We start from the raw sequence: 18,759 nt of genomic DNA on the forward strand, positions 1-18,759 counted from the left end.
CAGCCCACTTTGCCGCAGTGGGCCTCCAGGCTGGTTGGGAAAATGACACTGTTTTGTGCCCCAGTATCCACCAAGAAACGTTGGTCCAACAGGGAGTCTTAAATGTGTAGCAGGCTATGCAGTTGGCCGATCATTGCAGCCATCACAACAGCCGGCCTGGGCATTTCCCTGAAACATGCAGGGGGAACACCATCGACAGACTTTGGAACCCCACCATCAGTGATAGAAACAGTACTGCTCACTGGTGGGGCGTGGCATTTGGGTGGACAGTCAGTCAGTCGGTGGGCTTCCTGGCCATGCGCTGATGATGTGGTGCTGTCACCTGCTCGAGCAAAACACAGGCATCCTTCTTCGCTGCCCATAGCAGGTCTGCTCAGGCAGCTACCTACCTTCATGGGGTCATTGAAGTCTTCCTCCACAATGAGCTGCCAGATGTCCTTGGACAGTCTCTCCAGGAAGATCTGCTGCAACAGTGGGCAGGAGGTGTGGCCATTGTTGAGAGTGAGCATGCCACTCAAACTGTCGATATGCAACAGTCGGGCAGCGCACTCATGCTCTGAGAGTCCAAAAGTGCGGGTTAACAGCTCTTTGATGGCCACGTACCTTCCTTGTTCCGGGGCTGCGGGAGGAAGACGATGATGCGAGCTGCGGTGTCCTGATCTAGGGTGCTGACCACGTGGTAGTATAGTGTGTTGTCGGCAGAGATCCGTCAAATGGCAAACTGCGGCTCGGTTTGCTGAAACCACACCCATGGTTGCAACGTCCAGAAGCAAGACAACTTCAATGCTATGGCGTTAATCACAGGTTACTCTTCCTTCTTCGGGTCAAAAGCGCCATTTGGACCAGTCGGGGTCACCACTATAGCTACGGCTACAGCTAGATTATAGCTCCAGGTTATAGCCCTAAGGCTGTAGCTCGAATCCACACACACACCAGAAGAGTGTATTCAACACTGAGTTTATTCAGAGGCATTTCTGCCTTTTATAGTCAGCTCAGCCGCATCACCACCGGGGTGTGGCTTGAGCGGGCCAGCTGCCGATTGGTTACCTTGGATGCCTGGGCCCCAATTCGGCCCCCTGCGATCTACCAACAGTGATTGGCCAGTTTCACTGCCCTGCCAGCAGCCTATGGAAATGGATGTTTCGGCCCACATGATGCTTTGCCGGTTGCCACATTCAACGACCATTTCCTGTGTCGGCCCGAGACGCGGGCCACAGGTCGCTACAACATCTACGTAAAGCTAAGCTTCAAGGATGCAGCTAACATCAAAAAGGACTCCCATCACACTGGTCACAACCTCTTCTTGCTGCTTCCTTCGGGCAGAAGGAAGTTAAATTCCACTAGGTTCAATCACAGCTTTTGCCCAACAACTATCAGGCTTTTGAATTACTACATAAATAACCACATATTATTCTGAGACCACAAAAATTCGCATCTGCACTATTAAAACAACACTTTTTTCTTGCACTAAATTAATGATCTCCTTCTGTATGGTAATTTAATGCATATGAATGTAGGGTGATAAGGGGAACTACAGTATAATTGCTACCAGTGGCATTGATAAGTAAGAAAGGTGATAACAGAAGCTATTGGGAAGGGCAGGTGGAACCCAAATAGGGAGGAAAGGGAGATTGATACAGGGTGGGCGAAGGAAGGGGGGGCGGGGATGAGTTATATAGTCAGGATAATGTAAACTGTTTTGTAACCACGTAATACACCCTTCTCATTGTAGTGACTGTAGTGCACCATTGTGGGATGTATGCATATGTAAGTGAGTGAACAGTTTCCTGAGATGTTAGAAGGCATCAATAAGTAAAATTCTCTTCTGTTATTTGAATCTTGCATCTCTAAGTTATTTAAGAAGCCTCCCAAGTAACCCAGATAAATAATATGGTGACAGCAATATAAGAGAACAAAAATAAAGCCATACAATTGATTATAAATATGAAGGGGAAGAAGAGAAAAACATTTCAGAAAAAAAATGGCTCGAGCAACAGCAGGTTGATGGACGGGGAGGCTGAAGACATTGTTAACATAACAACATAACATAACAATTTACAGCACGGAAACAGGCCATTAGGCCCTTCTAGTCTGCACCGAACCAAACACCCCTCTCTAGTCCCACCTCCCTGCACAATGCCCATAACCCTCCATCTTCTTCTCATCCATATACCTGTCCAACCTTTTCTTAAATAATACGATTGACTCCGCTGCCACTATTTCTCCCGGAAGCTCATTCCACACGTCTACCACTCTCTGAGTAAAGAAGTTCCCCCTCATGTTACCTCTAAACCTCTGCCCCTTAATTCTTAACTCATGTCCTCTTGTTTTAATCTTTCCTCCTCTTAACAGAAATAGTCTATCCACATCCACTCTGTCTATCCCTTTCATAATCTTAAATACTTCTATCAAATCCCCTCTCAACCTTCTACGCTCCAAAGAATAAAGACCTAATCTGTCCAATCTCTCCCTATACTCTAGATGCTTAAACCCAGGTAACATTCTGGTAAACCTTCTCTGCACTCTCTCCACTCTGTTTATATCCTTCCTATAATTAGGCGACCAGAACTGCACACAGAACTCCAAATTAGGCCGCACCAACGTCTTATACAGTCTCAACATCACCTCCCAACTCCTATATTCCATGCAATGATTGATAAAGGCCAGCATACTAAAAGCCTTCTTCACCACCCTATTCACGTGAGTTTCTACCTTCAGGGAACGATGTACCGTTACTCCTAAATCTTTCTGCTCTTCTGTATTCATCAATGCTCTCCCATTTACCACGTATGTCCTGTTCTGATTCTTCTTACCAAAATGAAGCACCTCACACTTATCAGCATTAAATTCCATCTGCCATTTTTCAGCCCACTTTTCTAAGCAGCCCAAATCCCTCTGCAATCCTTGAAAACCTTCTTCATTATCCACTATTCCACCTATCTTAGTATCGTCTGCATATTTACTAATCCAATTCACCACCCCATCATCTAGATCATTAATGTATATAACGAACAACAATGGGCCCAATACAGATCCTTGAGGCACACCACTGGTCACCGGCCTCCAACCTGACAGACAATTATCCACTACCACTCTCTGGCCTCTCCCTTTCAGCCAATGTTCAATCCATTTGACTATCTCAAAATTTATACCTAAAGACTGCACCTTCTTAACTAACCTTCCATGTGGTACCTTATCGAAGGCCTTACTCAAGTCCATATAGACAACATCCACTGCGCTACCCTCATCCACATTCCTAGTCACCTCTTCAAAAAATTCAATCAGATTGGTCAATCATGACCTTCCTCCCACTGACTGGGTTAAAGAAAAACCAAGTAGGCGCTTGAGATTATGTCTGGACTCTATAGACTTAAATGATTGTTGAATCATTTAAAAAATTAAAGCAGAAGTGCAATTTAGCATTCAAAAGCTATTTTAAAAATGCAACAACAGAGGAGAAGGTCAGTTATATACTCTGGACAGGGGAGCAAGGTCTTGACTTATTTAATAACTGGGAGCTTACAGAGGTGAAGAAAAATGATCCATAGCAGATATTTGCAAAGTTTGCTTCTCACCTAATAGAATTAAGCGCTATGAATTTCAAATCTTAATGCAAGAGACTGAAAATGTTGATAATTTCCTCACTAAACTAAAAATTGTTGCTGCAAAATGCAGATTTAAGGATAATAGAGGACAGATTAGTTGATCAACTAATATAGGGGAGTGCCCATCCCGAAGTGCAAAAGTCTCTTATAGGGAAGAATAGTTTGAAGCTGGGTTAAGATATAGATGCAGCCAGAGCCTTCGAAGTCACAAGGACCCAAATGAAATGCAGACCCACCCACAGCAAAGAGAAGGAAGGATTGATGCTATAAAGAACATAATCAGAAAAGTGCAAATCCCCAAGTCCTGCAGGAAGTGCAGTGGATAACACTCCTTTGATGCCCGAAACAAATGCCCCACATACAGTTCTGAATGTAGAGCCTGAGGTAAAGCACATCAATGGGCGTAGATGTGCAAGCCTGCTATGAAGAAAACAGTAATACCAGTGAAGAGAAAAGACAAAAAGAATATCCACCAGATAAAAGGAAATAACAATGAGGACTCCAACAGCCAGATACTGGACATAGAATCATGAGATGTTAGGTGAGATGAAAGAAGGAAGCGAGTTACACACAAGAATCCAAATACAGAGGACAATCCAGAACAAGCCTACGATATTTAACCTAAAGGTGAAGCTGGATACTGGATCACAAAGCAACGTCCTTCCACTCACTCTACTGCCAGATGTTCCCAGAGAACACAACAAAACGGTATCAAAAAGATGGTGCATTGGAAACAGCAAATGTCTAATTAACGGCCTATGGTGGACCCATGATCAAGCAGCTAAGGATAGATCGATCAATGGCTGACATAAGGGAAAGAACATCCTCTGTACATTCTACGTGGACTCAGATGGACTAGCAGTTCTTGGTCTTGATAGCTGCCCTGAGTTACAATTGATCTCTGTAAATTATGAGATTCAGATGAAGAATATATCCAAAAGGATCAACAGAGAAACTCGAGTGGAGAACCAATCTCCAGTCACAAACAAGGCTGAGCTCATGAGCATGTACCCAGAAATGCTTTGATGATTCAGTTGGATGCTTTGGAGTCTGTGATTCTCACATCACCATGGATCCAAACTGCAAACCAGTCATCCCTGCTCCAAGGACAGTCCCACTAGAGATTAAGAAGAAGCTGGAGCAAGAAATAAAGGACATGGAAAGGATACAGGTCAGAGCCAACGTGACTGAGCCGACTGACTGGGTTAAAGAAAAACCAAGTAGGCGCTTGAGATTATGTCTGAACTCTATAGACTTAAATCAAGCTATAAAAAGGGGTCACTACCTAACACCGACACTAGAAGGCATCACAGCTGAATTAACAGGATCCAAATTCTTTAGAAAGCTAGATGCTAAGAATGGATACCGGAATGTGAAACTAGATGAGGAATCAACACTACTAACAACGTTCATTACTCCATTTGGTCGTTACAAGTTCCTATGACTACCTTTCAGCCTAAAGGTGAGCCAGGACATGTTCCAACAGAAGATTGATGAGACCGACAGATGGTTTAAAGATGCTGCTGGCATCACGGACGACATCCAGATTTTTGGCAGAGAAGAAAAAGCTCATGATTTTCATCTACATGAGGTAATGGAGAGAACAAGAGGAGCTGAAATTAAACTTAATGCAGACAATTGCGTTATAAAAGAGAAGGAATGCCAATGCTTCAGAATGGTGTACATTCCTGATGGGGTAAAGCCAGGTCCTGAGAAGGTTAAAGCCATTACTGAGATTGAGCACCCAAAGGACAAAAATGAACTCATGAGTTTCATTGGGTTGGTCCAATACACAAGTTTCTTCATACCACATATGTCAAACTACACAGCAAATATTAGAAAGTTGCTGAAGGAAGATGTGGAATTTCAGTGGTCACCAGAGAAGTTCTGACCAGCTCAAAGACAGACAAGTGGAGTTGAGATACTATGATAGAGAAAATGCCCTCCCTCTGCAAGTAGATGCATCTAACAGAGGTCTTAGTCCAGCGTTATTACAAGAAGGCAAACCAATAGCTTTTGCCTCAAAAGCGCCATCAACAGCGGAGACAAGATATGCTAATTTTGAGAGACAGCTGTTGGTAGCTGGATGCAAAAGGTTTCACAAATTTTTGTATGGAAGAAAATTTATAATGGAAAGTGATCATCACTCACTGGAACACATCCAGAGAAAGAACCTAAAAAATGCACCAGCGAGACTACAGAGATCACTTCTACGACTACAATGCTACGATTTCAACTTAAAATACATACCAGGTAAAGAGATGGTGCTTGCTGATACCTTGTCACGACTTTCCCCAAATGAAAAATATGAAATGGAAGACATGGGGATCAAGATACATCATCTTGTCAGTGTGACCAGTAATAAACTAATCCAGATCCGAAAAGAAACCAGTAAGGATGAGGTGTTGCAAATGTTTCCTCAACAAGTAATAAAAGGATGGCCAGAGATGATAAAGCAGATATATCCTTCAATACATCAATATTGGTCTATCACAGATGACATATCATTGGAGAATGGGGTTCTGCTGGCTGAATCAAGATTAATTATACCTGAAACAATGCAGAAAGAGATTCTCCAGTCAATACATGAAGGTCACATTGGAATGGAGAAATGCAAACTCAGAGTGAAGTCAACCATGTACTGGACTAGTATATACAAAGACATTGAAAATATGATGGCTACATGTCAAATATGCCAAAAGTACAGAAATACACAACAAAAAGAGGAAATTATTTCCAAAGAAGTACCTGCCAGGCCATGGCACACAGTGGGAGCAGACTTGTTCAACAAGAATCAAGAGAGGTAGTTAATAGTAGCCTCTTACTATTCTAAGTTTCCATTCATCAAAAGGGTGAAAGACCTGAGAGCATCGATTATCTCCTCAGAAATGAGAGCGCTCTTTGCTGAACAAGGAATACCCAAGCAAGTAATATGTGACAATGGAACACAGTTCACGTCACAAGAATTCAGAAAGCTGGCTGCAGAGTATGGGTTTGTTTTCATTACATAATCCCCATACTATCCCAAAAGTCATGGGTTCTTTGAAAGATAAGTGCAAACTGTGAAATGCAGACTAGTTAAGTGTCACGAAACAAAAGAAGACCCATAACTAGCTCTTCTATCATTATGAGGAACACCTTTAAGGGCTGACATGAAGTCCCCGGCAGAACTTCTGGCAGGGAATATAAAACAACTCTGCCAAGCAAAATACACTCTCCAGAAGACCAGGAGGAAACCAGAAGAAAACTGACTGGCACGGAAGGATTGTAACAAACAGGCACAAACATTGCCAGAACTCTTCAGAGGGCAGCATGTGCATATTCAAGAGCCAATGTTGAAAACATGGACCCCAGGAAAGGTCATCAGAGAAGCTGAGACACCAAGATCATACATTGTTGAGACAGACTCTGGCAATCAGTTGAGACGGAACAGAATTCACATTGGCCAACAAGAGATGTGATGAAGCGGAAAGCTTTAATACCAGCAAAGGCTGCAACACCAAAATCAAGCAAGGTATCAAGTGAAGAGACCACAATCACTAATACCGAAACATCAACACAGCAGTTGTCAGGTGAAGCACAACAAGCTCCACCACCTACACGTGCACCAGCTACACCGAGCCCAACGGTCACAGCCAAATCCACAAGATGGCAAAGGAACGTACTGCCGCCAGTGCAATATCGATAAGAACTATTTAAAAATAGTTGTGTAAATAAACTAATGTTACTTAAGTTGCACTGGAAAGAAAGTGATAAAGAAGACAAAATTTTCCCTTATATTGAGAAGGAGGGATGTTATATAGTCAGGATAATGTGAACTATTTTGTAACTGCATAAGATTACACCCTTCTAGTAACTGTAGTGCACCACTGTGGGGCGTACATATATGTGAGTGAGTGAACAGTTTCCTGATATGGTGGAAGGCATCAGTAAGTAAAAGTCTCTTCTGTTATTTGAATCTTGCATCTCTAAGTTATTTAGGAAGCCTCCCAGTAACCCAGAAACATAACAGTCAGGGACATAAGAGGATTGGCTGACAAACAAAAAAAACAGTCTAAAAGGATCAATTTTTGATTTCCAGATTGTATTTAGAAGCATGGAACAAAGATTGGGGTCCTCAACAGATTACAATCTAAATTATTAATTTAGATGAAGAATCCAGTGTGCTGTAGACAAATTTGCTGATGGTACAAAGGATAACTGGGAAACAAGGTGGGTGTGAGTATGCAAAAATTCTGAACAGATTAAACAATTTTTGGGGAAGGAAAGGACTTTGCTGCATAGCTGCCAAGCAAGACTTGTTTTTTTTCTAGGTTGGAGGCATTTGAAGACAGCCTAGAATGACCAATAAATGCAGAAAATTAATATTTTCAGAATGTTCCTTGCTTCAACATGATTGTGTTTGATTGACTTGGAACTAACTTTGGCTATGAATTGCCATCCACATAGTTTTCATCTTTTGTTCCATTGCCTTCAATTCCAGGAAATGAGCATACAGGCCGAAAAAGTTTGCTCTGTACTTCATGCGTTTTGCTTTGATTGTTCATGATGAGTGCTGAATGTAAGTCTCATTCTGCGAGCTTTTATTGGAGGTATGCATTGTACATTGTTTTCCATAAAATTTAAAATGACTTTTGAGCTAACCCTTGTAAAAAAAAGCTTTCATTTTGCAATAGCTAATTTTTGTACTTTCAGGAATAATTTTACTCTTGGCAAAAAAGAAGTGTTGGCAGTATTCGGTGGACTACTTATCATATTGTTTCTTTCTTCTTTTTTTCTTTGGCTTGGCTTCGCGGACGAAGATTTATGGAGGGGGTAAAAAGTCCACGTCAGCTGCAGGCTCGTTTGTGGCTGACAAGTCCGATGCGGGACAGGCAGACACGATTGCAGCGGTTGCAGGGGAAAATTGGTTGGTTGGGGTTGGGTGTTGGGTTTTTCCTCCTTTGCCTTTTGTCAGTGAGGTGGGCTCTGCGGTCTTCTTCAAAGGAGGTTGCTGCCCGCCAAACTGTGAGGCGCCAAGATGCACGGTTTGAGGCGTTATCAGCCCACTGGCGGTGGTCAATGTGGCAGGCACCGAGATTTCTTTAGGCAGTCCTTGTACCTTTTCTTTGGTGCACCTTTGTCACGGTGGCCAGTGGAGAGCTCGCCATATAACACGATCTTGGGAAGGCGATGGTCCTCCATTCTGGAGACGTGACCCATCCAGCGCAGCTGGATCTTCAACAGCATGGACTCGATGCTGTCGACCTCTGCCATCTCGAGTACTTCGACGTTAGGGATGTAAGCGCTCCAATGGATGTTGAGGATGGAGCGGAGACAACGCTGGTGGAAGCGTTCTAGGAGCCGTAGGTGGTGCCGGTAGAGGACCCATGATTCGGAGCCGAACAAGAGTGTGGGTATGACAACGGCTCTGTATACGCTTATCTTTGTGAGGTTTTTCAGTTGGTTGTTTTTCCAGACTCTTTTGTGTAGTCTTCCAAAGGCGCTATTTGCCTTGGCGAGTCTGTTGTCTATCTCATTGTCGATCCTTGCATCTGATGAAATGGTGCAGCCGAGATAGGTAAACTGGTTGACCGTTTTGAGTTTTGTGTGCCCGATGGAGATGTGGGGGGGCTGGTAATCATGGTGGGGAGCTGGCTGATGGAGGACCTCAGTATTCTTCAGGCTGACTTCCAGGCCAAACATTTTGGCAGTTTCCGCAAAGCAGGACACAAATGTTTCCATTCTTTCTCATAACGAGCATGGAGAAAAACTTGTTGATGACATTATATAATATATCTTGTAGAGGTATCTTTAACAAACTCAATATATTGAGCAAGACATTACAGGGTAAACAACAATAACCTCATTGATAGTAGGGAAACCATTGTTGCTTTCTTTAAAAAGTTTGAAGTCTATTGTTTCTTTATATCTATACAAAACCCTTCTCTGCCCATGTTTTTATTTGATTAATACATTTTCAAACAAAAACACAAGGCCTATCAAGCTGAAACAACAGACTATACATAAAGAAAAGATAAACTCTTGGATTACTTCAAACTTCTTCGAGATAATTTCAAGAGAAAGCCAATGCTCAAACAGATGAAACATCACAGAAATTAGAAGAGGATCATACAAGATAAGTGAATTGATTGCTAAAAGTGGAAGTGCTCATAACATCACTTATTTTGTCTTCAGTGTCCATAATAATATCTAATGTCATGAACTTAAATGGCAAATAAATTGTTGGGACAATTCATTTGAGTAATTCCAGTATTTCTAGAATTGAAGGAGTGGCAAGAGACACTGAAAAACAATCCAAGAAATTCTCTTTACAATTAGACAAATCCACTCTGCAAGTGAACAATGCTCTTTTCATGGCTTATGCCAGATTCTAGAATGGAAACAAACTGATGGAAGAGATGTTGTTTGCCAGAAGGATTAAAACAGATACTGAGGGACTTAACTCAAAGAAGTCAGGAATTACATACACGAGAACAGTATTCCATTTGAGAACATAGTTGCCTATGTAACTAATGGTGCCACTTCAATGGATGAATAATACAAAGGGTTCATCGCATGCCTGAAAAATGTTACACCTTCAATCTTTAGAGCTCCTTGCATCATTCATAGGGAGCACTTAGTGGCTAAAAATGTAGGAGGATGTTTAAATGCTTCATATTCCATTGTCATAAAGACTATAAACTTTATAAAATCACATCCCATTCAAGACCATCTATTCCAGGAGCTGTGTGAAGAAAATTATGATCATTTCCAGATGCTGCTGCTGCCGAGATCAGGTGGCTGTGCAAAGAAAATGGTCTTTGCCATTTTGTTACACTCTGGGACACAAATGTTTCCATTCTTTCTCATAACGAGCATGGAGAAAAACTTGTTGATGACATTATATAATATATCTTGTAGAGGTATCTTTAACAAACTCAATATATTGAGCAAGACATTACAGAGTAAACAACAATAACCTCATTGATAGTAGGGAAACCATTGTTGCTTTCCTTAAAAAGTTTGAAGTCTATTGGAGCAAGATCAGACATCAGGAATTTTTACAATTACCAAATTTGACTCACAAACACAGAGGCACTGAACATTATTGTTTATGTCAAACACCTCAAGCAAATTCACACAGATCTGCAAGAAATATTTGATGACCTGTTAAATCTCAATAGTTCATATTGGATAGTAGATCCATTTGAGGAACAATTCATTGATGTTGACACAGAAATTCAAGAGAGTTTGATTATCTTCAGTGATAGAACTGGATTCAATCAATTTTTTTAAAGATTTTTGGTTGAATAGTGATTTCCAAAACTATTGGAAAAGACAGAAGTATTTTTCATTGCCTTTCCCTCAAAACACTGAGTTGAATTTTCATTTTATAAGAATTATTTTAAAAGTTATTTTTATTAATTTTTCACATCCTAGATTTTATGCTTAAGATTTCCCCAATGGCTCATTGTAATATAAACCAGTGCATTCTACGAATCTATTTTTTTAAAAATGTATGTTCATGTTTTATTGCCTACATGTTCCATAAGAATTACTTTCTCTTTGTCTGTTTGTTCTGAAATCACAAGCCAGTTGTTACATCTTTTCTTTCATCTCATGTAACATCAATATTTTTTATGTAGTCGGTAGGAGAGAGATATGGAAGAAACCAACTAAACTTGACTGCTTCACAGGGAAGATGGCCCATAAACTTTGAGCAGAATCCTAAGACTTCATAAAAATCTGACATATGAAGTATAATGCAAGAAATAAGAGGTTATTTAAAGTTGTAAAAAAATATTGTTTGTAAGAGAGTACAGAATGCTGTTGTACAGACATGCTTGTGCACAAAACACAGAAAACTAGTACACTGTATACAGCGACATAAAACATTACAAGGAAAATTAGAATGTTTGCCTTCATGGCAAGACAATGTAATATGAAGGGAAGTCTTGCTATAACTATACATAATATTGGTGATACCACAAATAGATTTTGGCCCCTGCATGTAAGGAGGTATACATTTTCATTAAAGACAGTTCAAAAAGTTCACTTGGATGATTTGTGGATTAAGAAAGATGGAGTATGCTGGCCCTATGGGCATGAGAGTTTAGAAGATTGATAAAAACAAATGCAAATACCAAAGGACCTTGACATTTTTTTAAATGTTATTCAAAAATTTTTATCCATTCATGTAATCATATAAAATACAATACTGAAAATCAAATATTAGTTTTGAGCCCATTATACATGATGGTGTCAAATCCCCAACGCCCCTTAATAAATTCCCAAGAAAAAGAAATAAGAAAAAGCATGACAGAAAGAAATAAGAGAAAAGTAAAGAAAATCAAGAAAAAAAACCTGATTGCCAGAAGATACTCCTCACCACATGACTCTGACCATTAATGTCTTTTAATTCTTCTAAGGAGGTTAACAAGGTTCTCAAAGTTTAATTCTTGCTATTTATAAATACGGGTGCCAAATTTTCAAAAATACATCTTATTAATTTCTCAGGTTATAAGTAATCTCCAGAGGAACACAGCTATGCATTTGTGCGTTCCATCATTCCATACCTGAATGAGAGTCTGATTTTCATGTTATTGCTTATATATTTTCTTGCTACTGCCAATGCAATCTTTAAAACTTCTTTTTGGTATATGGATCATTTCAATTTGGTCTTGTCCCTCCAATATAACCTAGTAAAAATAGCATTGAGTTTTGTGGTAATTTAATTCCTGTAACCTATTCTAAAAAAAATAGCCAAATTTATCCCAAAGGGTCTCACTTTAGGACAGGATCAAGTAGGATGAAAAAAAGTGCCTATCTTCTGGCCACATCCAAAACACTGGTCTGATAAATCTGATTTCAATCTATTTAATTTCTGTGTTGTATTAATCTGTAACTAACATTTCTTAGTGTTTATCATTCTATCTCGACATAACTCTGACCAATTTTGTTCATCAATATAAATATTTAAATCCGTCTCCAATCGCTGTCTGGACCTATATATCCCCTGTTTGGGAGTCCTCTTCTGCAATAAAGTGTACATATTTGAAATAAATTTCTTTACATGTTTATTGTGAATCAACCTTTCCACATTTCATAATGACAATGTTGGACACAAATTATCTCTTAAATAAGCCATTAATTGATAATAACAAAAAAGTGTATTATTTTGTATCCCATATTTATTTTTTAATTGTTCAAATGACATTAAATTTCCTCCTTGTAGCCATCTTCTATATATCTAATTCCTTTACAAGACCAAATATTTAAAACTTGATTATCCATTGAAAATCGAAGAAGTCGATTTTGGATCAGAGGCATTTTGGTTGCCCCCCCCCACCCCCACCCCCCCCCTGCCTCGTTCAAATTTCAGTGTTTATCTTATTCCAGATATTAATCAAATGTTTCAACAAAGGTGCTTCCTTCTCCCCAGATATTAATTTCAGTTTCAATTTATATTTGAAGACTTCTGATATTTTCTCTCCTATTTTATCAATTTCTATTTTAATCCATGCTGACTTCTCTCCCTCATCAAAAAATGAAGCAAGAAACCTCATTTGAGCTGCCTTATACTTGTTAATATTTGGAAGCTATAAGCCTCCTAACTCAAATGTCCATATCAATTTATCTAAACAAACCCTGAACATCTTACCCTTGCAAAGAAACTTTCTTATATATCTATTTAACTCTTGAAAAAAACTTCTGTGGTAACATTATTGGCAATGTTTGAAATAGCTATGGAACTAAAGGAAATATATTGATTTTAACACTGATAACTCTATCCAATAATGTTATTGACAATGTCATCCATTTATTCAAACCTTCTCCAATAATCTTAAGTAAAGGTAAATAATTCAAGTTATTATGGTGCAACCACTGTATTGTATGAGCTGGCCTGCCTCCTGAACTTGTGACCCTTCCCTACCAGAAATCCCTATAAAAGCTGTTAAGTCCAAACTCTTCCCTCAGTATCTGCCTTGGGCATTTCAGCAACATGTGAGATGCATTGATGTCTTATGGTGATTCAAGCCTATTAATCACAACTCCCTGTCTAATGTGGTTGATCGATAGTGCTACAATTATATAAATTATTTAATTTATTTTTTACCTGTATCCCTAAATATTTTATTCCATTTGTTGGCAATTTAAATTAGGTATCTCTTTGGCACTGAGTATAATTTCCTATAGTGAAGAGCATAATTTCACTTTATCCCAATTTATTTTATAGCCCAATACTTTCCTATATTCCTTCAATCTTAAATATAAATTACATATCAAACCTAATAGCTCTGTCAAATAAATCAAAACATCATCAGCAAATAAATTAATTTTATATTCTTCTTGATTAACTTTAAATCCATTACTATCAGGATCAGATTGTATCAGTTCTGCAAGTGGTCCTATCACTACAATAAATAAAGATAGACATTCATGTCTGCTAGATCTAGATAACTAAAATGGTGCTGAAACCTGCTTATTTGTTATAACTCTAGCTTTAAATTAATTATATAAGGCTCTAATCCAGTTTTCTCTAATCTAATTGAGTCCAACATCTGTCCTAACCAGAATCTTTCCAACACCTTAAACAAAAAGTCCCATTCTAATCTATCAAATGCCTTTTCCATATCTAAGCCACTGCCACACTTAGATCTCACCTCTTTTGTGCTAAATGTATTATACTAAGTAGTATCTATCTGCAGTACTATCTGCAGACTGCTTTTTTACAAACCCTGTCTGATCCATATTTATTAACTTTGGTAAAAAATTTGTCAGTATTTTATCTAAAATTTTGAAATTATCTTATAATCTGCATTTAAAAATTAAATAGGTCTGTATAATGATGGTTGTAAAGGATTTCTGTGTTTTTTTTGGTATTACAGTTATTATCGCAGTAGAAAAAGAGTCCAGGAGAATGTGTGTTACTGCCACCTGATCTCACACCTCCATAAAGGGAGGAATCAACAAATTCTTAAATTCTTTATAAAATCCAGACAGGAAACAATCTTCTTCCAGTGATTTATTGCTTTGTAATGAGCTCAATGCCTCCTTCAGCTCCATTGGGAAGAAGGGGGCATCCAGCTCCACTTACTCTTACAAACTTAATACCTTGGCAACCTTAATTGTGGCAAAAAGTTTTCTATTTTGTTATCACCTCTTTGCAACTCTGATTTATATGACTTAGAATAAAATTGCTTAAAATATTTGTTGATTTCTTGAAGTTTATAAGTAGTCGTATTTTTGACTCCATCTTAATTGCATTAATTGTTTTGAAACTTGTTCTGTTTTAAACTGCCATGTGAGGACTTTATGGGCCCTCTCACCTAACTCATAATATCTCTGCTTAGTTCTCATTATTGCTCTCTCTGATCTATATATTTATAATTTATTATACTGAAGTTTCTTATTAAGTCATCTATGTTTTTCCTCAGAAGCCCGTCTTTGCAGATCTTTTTTCTAAATATGTCATCTCTTTCTCAAATTGTTCTACCTCTTTCATGTAATCCTTCTTAATTCTAGAAGTATAATTTATAATTTGTCCTTTTAAAAATGCATTCATCGCATCCCACAAAATAAATTTATTATTAACCAAATTAGTCTGACAAAATCACAAAAATCTGGTCTTTTTAATGAGTTAAATCTCCATCTATAAATTGATTTTTCCTTATCCAACATTGCAACTATCATCAACAAAGGGGAGTAATCTGATAAAATTCTCGCTTTATAATCAATTTGTTTAATACTAGTGTGGAGATGGGCTGATATTAAAAGTAAATCCTCAAATATGAGTCATGTCTATTTGAGTAAAACACATAATCCCTTTCTCTTGGATGAATTCTTCTCCATGCATCTATTACATTCCAGTCTTTCATTAATGTCAAAGTTACTATCTCTGCTTTTGCTCTTATTATGACTCTAGTTGATCTATCAAAAACTGGATCTAAACAAAAATTGAAATACTGCCTATTAATATACTCTGATGTATTTCTGCCAAGCTGAGAAATATTTCTTGTATACATTTTTCATCATGCACAGGAGCATATATCTTCATAAGGGTCCAAAATTCAAAAAAAAAATGACAATGTGCAAAAACACAACCCCCTGCAGGTTCAATTACTACATTTCTAATCTTAACCAGGGGGTCTTCTTTATCAAGATTGGCACTCCCCTTGCTTTTGAATTGAACAAAAAAGCTGCAACATGCCCCACCCAATCTCTTTTCTAATTTCTGTTACTCTGTTTCAATAAATTGAGTCTCTTGTAGAAAAGCTATATCTACTCTCATTTTTTTTAAATGTGTCAGTATTATTTTCCTCTTCGCATATCTGTTTAACCCATTAACATTAAAACATAAAATGCTCAATATGTTACACAGTGACATTTAATTTAATTCACGTGTAACAATATTTCCCCTTCACCTCTCTCCTTGCACTCCTTGACAATTCAGATATTTGTTATCTACCATGTTATGGGATGAACTCTTCAGCAATCCAGGAAAGAAAAAGAAGAAAAAGTTACACATAGTCAATTTACATTTATAGCAGTTATAATAATCAAAAAATAAAAAAATTTTAAAAACTCTAGTAATGTTGCTTAAATAATGCACGATATTACCCCCCCCCCTCTATTTTACGAGTTGTAGCATCTGCCACAAATACACATATGACTCGAGAGTAGACAGTCCATATCACCTCTAATCAACCCCTCCTCCCCCTGATGTCTATCATATATCAATCCTTCATTTACAGAAAATTGAAAACCCACTCTTTATTAATCAAACCATTTTCAAACTCCCTCTTGCTGATTAGCTGGTGGTGTGTCCACAAATTCCTCTACATGGACACGATTTATTAAGAACTTATTCTGTCCTTTCAAGAAAATCTTCAAAGTAGTAGATTAACACACAACATATCTGTAACCTTTTTGCCATAAGCGGTGTTTCACGGTGCTAAATTCTTTCCTTCTCTTCAGCAATTCCAAATTTATATCAGGATAGGAAAATATCTTGTTTCCATGTTATTCCAGTGCACCTTCTCATGCTCTAGCTCCTTGTGCTAATATTTTCTCTCTATCTTGATAACAAAGTCATTTTATCAATATAAGATCTTGATTTCTGATCTGATGATGGCTGAGGTCTCAAATCTCTATGTGCACTTTGAATTTCAATAATATTTTCAAATTTATCTGTTACCAAGACCTCTGAAATGGTTGGAAAAATCTTATTGAATCATCTTCTTCTTCATCTTCTTTAAGGCCAACAATTTTAATATTATTTCTTCTACTAAAGTTTTTTTTCAATAGCCCATGGGTCTGGCACATCATCCATTTTCACCATTCCAGACCTCCTCCACACCAATCTTCACAGTTTTAACTCTTTCATCCACACTATCCAATTTATTTTTTCATTTTATGCACAGTAGCAAAGTATTTCTTTATCTGTTTGAGTTTTTCATGTCTGCTCTCAGCATTTGTACAGCCTTCTTTCTCTAGCATTTTAAATTTCTTACCTTTGGAAATTTTTACTTGCTTTACTTCTTACACTTCTTGATCTTCTTCCCCCTCTTCATTGTTGGCCTGTAATTCAGATAAATAAACTTCTTGTTCTAAAAATTGAAACTTGTTGGAGCCAGCAAAAATGCTGCTGGCTGCAGCAATATCTTGGAAGTCTTCTGATCTGCACATGCGTGGGAATTCGGCTTCTTCTTCCTTAATGCCATCACAGCTGTGATGGTGCTGGGGAGCATCTAATGGTCTCCATAGGGGCCCAACTCACCCAAGGAGGAGCTCTTACCTCATCTCACAGATCCATTGAAACAGTAGGCCTTGTTTCTTTTTCTTGTCGATGTTCTCGTTGAGGTCCCAATGGGCCAGCGACATCCTTTCCTTTCTTAGGTGACATTCTTAGATCATTGTAAAGTAGTTCTTGAGCAACTTTTTACAGTTTTGGTTTAAAGTACTTTGCTTATTTAGCACTTTTTAAACTAATTCCCGGGAGAATCAGATATCCACTTCCTGACTCTACTGCATCATATGATGTTCCACCCGACCTTGACATTTTTAATTGGACATCCTGATGGCATGGAGCAATTTTTAAAAATGCACAAATCTCATTTTAATATTTAAGCAGAAAGAGTAGGGGAGTTTACAAGAAATTAAACAAGTCTAAATATAAACAAAGTTAAAAATAGCATCAGCTAATTCAGTGCCCTGTATATCTGCCATTGACATCAATACAAAAGGACTAATGCTCAAAATTTCTCAGGCAGCTCATAATATCTAGTTTATTTTAATGCTATCAATGCTCTTTTTGCTCCAGTGATCTTGCTGAACTTTAAAGCAGGGATAAATGAGGGTTATCAACAAGCCTTTGTAAAATTGGTCAAAGTGAATCAATTATAAAAAGTTCTACTGACGAGAATCACATGGAATTCTAACAGAATGGAGAGAGAACACTTAGTTTATCTTATCTGTGATAGATCTTTGTAAAGCAATCCAGTTAGTTCAATACTCTTGTTCTTTTCCCATAACTTTTAATTTTTTTAAATAGATATCCAATTCTTAGTTGAAAGCCACAAATGTTATACAGAATGAAATATTTTCCTTTGTTTTCTTATTCTGGTTCTGATTCTAAACACTTTGTACCTATAAGCTAATTTTGCACAATTTTATACACTTGGAAAATACACACAAAAACCAGAAAAATGGAAGGAATCCAATCAGCAATCTTTGAATCTTGAAATGAAATTACCTTTTAATTTTTAGACAAGCAGCACAATAACAGGACATTTCAACCAACGAGCCTCTGCCACCCAATTGCACCCAATTCAGCTATACCTCTGGAACATTTTGAAAGGTGGCAGGAAACCAGAGCACCCAGAGGAAGTGCACACAGACGTGGGCACCGGATTCAACTAGCGCTATAATGGTGTTGCACCAACCACCACACGAACTGTGCTGCCCCATAATTATAATTCATGAAATTTTTCCATGTACAAGTGAACTTGCCTCTCAAATATTTATTTCTCCACTCATAAATTATAATAAATGCAATAATGGTTTTAATGACAGAAAAAAGCAGTCAATTAAAGTAGCGCAAGTAAAGTGTACGTATGTTAGAAAACCAATAGTTATTTCCCTTATTGCCAAAACTTATGGAAATGCTCCA

At 38.1% G+C, this 18,759-nt stretch overlaps 1 protein-coding gene across 10 annotated transcripts in view; it reads right to left on the reverse strand.

Moving 5' to 3' along the window:
- LOC138760434 (CAP-Gly domain-containing linker protein 4) overlaps nt 1–18,759 on the reverse strand; it is a 396,307-nt gene that overhangs the window by 291,043 nt on the left and 86,505 nt on the right. The window lies entirely within an intron of this gene.

Source organism: Narcine bancroftii, chromosome 4, assembly GCF_036971445.1.
Source record: "Narcine bancroftii isolate sNarBan1 chromosome 4, sNarBan1.hap1, whole genome shotgun sequence".
In the NCBI taxonomy this organism is placed as follows: Eukaryota; Metazoa; Chordata; class Chondrichthyes; order Torpediniformes; family Narcinidae; genus Narcine; species Narcine bancroftii.